This window comes from Dioscorea cayenensis, chromosome 4 (assembly GCF_009730915.1).
Source record: "Dioscorea cayenensis subsp. rotundata cultivar TDr96_F1 chromosome 4, TDr96_F1_v2_PseudoChromosome.rev07_lg8_w22 25.fasta, whole genome shotgun sequence".
Lineage (NCBI taxonomy): Eukaryota > Viridiplantae > Streptophyta > Magnoliopsida > Dioscoreales > Dioscoreaceae > Dioscorea > Dioscorea cayenensis.
The window spans coordinates 17,799,875-17,803,331 of NC_052474.1; the positions used below are offsets into that span (position 1 = coordinate 17,799,875).

At 40.0% G+C, this 3,457-nt stretch overlaps 1 non-coding gene across 1 annotated transcript; it reads left to right on the plus strand.

The window, feature by feature from the left end:
• Positions 1–223: 223 nt before the first annotated feature.
• LOC120259746 lies at positions 224–329 on the plus strand. The gene has a single exon (XR_005536299.1). It is a non-coding gene; the product is annotated as a small nucleolar RNA R71 (small nucleolar RNA).
• Positions 330–3,457: the final 3,128 nt, after the last annotated feature.

A 3,457-nucleotide genomic window follows, 5' to 3' on the forward strand; every position in this document is an offset into this window, starting at 1 on the left:
TCAAGGATTCCACTTGAGCTACTAAGGATGTGACTACATCAATCTCATAAAGATTGGCTGCCTTCTTCTTGTCACGAGCATCCCATTGATCACTGTCTATAGCCATTTCTTCTATAAGTTGTCGGGTAGCTTCGGGGGTTTTACTTCCTAAGGTACCTCCTACTACTGTATCAAGTAGTTGCTTCATACTTAGGTTCAAACCATTGTAGAAGGTATGGATAATCATCCACTCAGAGACATTTTTACTGGAGATCCTTGAACATTTCCCATGTCTCAAAAAGAGATTCCAATTCCATTTGCAAAAAGGAAGACATCTCATTCCTGAGTGACATGACCGAATATGAGTTTAAAGTTTTTGGCGCCGTTGGCGGGGAATAGGCATTTTAGAGACACTTTGCAGTTTGCTATTTTAGCTATTTATCATTCATTCTATTTCACACTTTCTTATTATTCCATCATTCTTATTTGTTTTCTTTTGTCATGTCTTACTTTTTCTTGCAAGGAGTTTAAATGATGATTGATCTGCTCATTGCTCTGTATTCTCGAGTTGAAGCTCTGAGTGAAAAAGTTGATAGAATTATTGCTTCACAACAACAGAGCATTCCTTGTTGCAACACAAATCATCCAATTGAAAAAGGGCTACCCAAACTTCTTTTGGAATAGTGATGGACAATATTGGGAAGCACCTCAAGAGGAATGTCAAAAGGGTGAGATACTCGGAGAGGATGCACTTCAGTTGAAAAGAGTATTAGCTAACTTTATTAAAGCATCTAATGTCTGCATCCAAAATATGGAGACCACACTAAGATGTCATGAAGCCTCCTATAAAAACCTTGAGCATCAATTAGGAGGGATACTTGACACACACTCCGAGGAACAATAAGCATTTGAGCAAGCAATTCAAGTTCCTTATAGAGATGATGTGGTAGTGATCGGCAATGAAGAAGTTGGGCGGAATGAGTATGATGTTGTCAAGATTGAGGGGATTCAAGAAGAACCTTTCATTCAATGTGAGGATTGTTTGAATGTACAGTATGTTTGTGAGCAAGAAATGATACAAGGAGGGTCGGCGAAGATAGATTTCTTCCAAGTTGAAATGGAAGAAGAAGTAAATCCTAAGGTAATGGAACGAGCACCCCTCTTTGGGATTGATCAACTCATAAATTGTAAGAAAGAGATTTTGGGTTCGGAAGAAGATGTGAGTAGGAGATTGAAGCCATCCAATGACCCACCTGTGCTAAGCTTAGACAATTCCCAACCCAAATTATTTCCTTGGAGACCAAAGGTAAAATGGTTGGACTCTCCAACAAATATTCCACCCCGGCAAGTAGATTTTTGGTTTAAAAGAAGTAGCTTTGCAATGTATAGTCGAGAGGATCATACTCTTTTCAAGCATCCATAAGGTAAGGAAAAGGTACGTCAAGCTAAGTGACATAAAATAAGCGCTTCTTGGGAGACAACCCAAGTTTTTAATGTTTTTCTAGTTTTTAGGTAGTATTTTCATGAATAAGGCTTTAAGTGTTGGTGTCTTGATTCTAAGATACTTTTGTTGTGATTTTCTTGTGGACATTGTAGTGTTATCATGTGCCTAATCGTGCGTGGCAAAGAATCTTGGTCGTTTGAGCGTGTTTTTCATGTTTTCTCTGGTTAAAATTGCATTGTTAGGCAGGCTCTGAGTGTATGTCTGTGTTCAGGAATTTTCTGCAGAGCTTGTAAAAGTTTCTCTAAGTGTCAAGAGAAAACGCACGCCCGTGTGGAATTTCCGCAAAGGCGTGCATTTTTGTTTAGAGCTCATCTAGAGACGGCACAGGGGTGTGGACTCGCCCCTGTGAGCGACCTTGTGATGGTCCACGCCCATCTGTTTCCCTGCGAGACTTAGAATATTTCCCAAGAAGTCACAGGGGCGTGGATTCGCCCCTGTGGATGATTCTGTCAACAAACACACAAGCGTGGGTAATTTCCGTACTCCCGTCTGGTTTTCTGCAGAGAATTTTTATTCCATCCCGAGAAGACATAGGGGCATGCGTCTACCCCTGTGAATTGCCCAGTAAGGATCCACACCCATGTGGAATTTTCGTACAGGCGTGCAAAACACTTAGAGAATTTTCTCGGTTGGATAGAGAAGCCACAGGGGCGTGCGTCCACCCCTATGGGTCAAGCGCACGGGCCTGGAGATTTTTTGCTCGCCCGTGTGGATGCATTCAGAAGCATAAGCTGTCATCCCGAGAAACCACAGGGGCATGGGTCTGCCCCTGTGGGTCTCTCCTGTGGAGTCACATGGGCGTGGGTAATTTTCACACGCCCATGTGGATGTACAGAACTCAAAATGCTGCGTTTTCTCTTTATAAATTTATTTTGCCTTTTAATCTTTTCACTCCCAAACATTCTGAGAACGTATCCTTGCACTCTCCCGATCTCTCACGGTCATTTTAGAGGATTGTTACTTGAGTTTTCTGGCCGTTTTTTCTATTCTTTCATTCTCATTTCGTCGGTAAGCTTCTCTTTCTCTTTTCTTCGCCCAATCTTCATTTATTTTGTAGCACAAGCATCATCTTCACCAGCAGCAGCAACAAATGCACCAGCAATTGACACCGACACTGGAGGCATTTTTACCTTCTTTGTTCTTATTTTTCATATTTTATTTTTGCATTTTATTTTGGACTTGTGTACTTAGAAAGGATCTTCCTTCTCGAGTTTATCTTTTATTTTTGTCTCGAGTTGTATTTCAATGCTCTATCTTTTATATACTCAAGTCATTTTTGTTTATTGAGCTTCACTGAACCCCCTTGTGTACACTCCCAAGGATTTAGCTCCATCAAACGGACCACTAGGAGTCAGGGGAGTATTGTTTCAATTGCCCACTCTCACATGTGTTTTAAATTGTATTACTTTTATTATGCTTGCATGCGTATTTTAAGGGCAATGTACATCTTAAGTGTGGGGGGAGTTCACATTGCACATGTCCTTTATATAAGTTTTGATTGACATACATGCTCACGTAGCCAATGGAAGTTCACCTTAGTTGCAATTTTTGTATTCTTGAGTTTAAGAAAAATTTTAACATTGAATGTTCTCATACTCTAGTTTTTAATTGAATTTCTAGGAATTTTTGCCCGATGAATATTTATGCACCACTCACTAATGAAACTCTTTTGGAAACTCAAGTTCGATGTTTAAGGGACTAATTAATTTTGTTTCTTGTGTTATTTTGCAAAAAAAAAATGGAAAACAAAAAGAAAGAAAAAAATAGATAAAAAATAGATTGTTTAGTTGTGCATTGGGGTGGAAAGAGCTACCACCTATGAAGTATGAAGCTACTCTCATAAGTCGGATACTAGTTATACCCTAATGAGATAAAGAGCTATCTCATAGGATGAGTAAAAGCTACCACCCCGATAGAAAAGAGCTACTACCTCGAAAGTGTGAAAGCCACCTTAGCGGCCACTTCGGAAAGGGC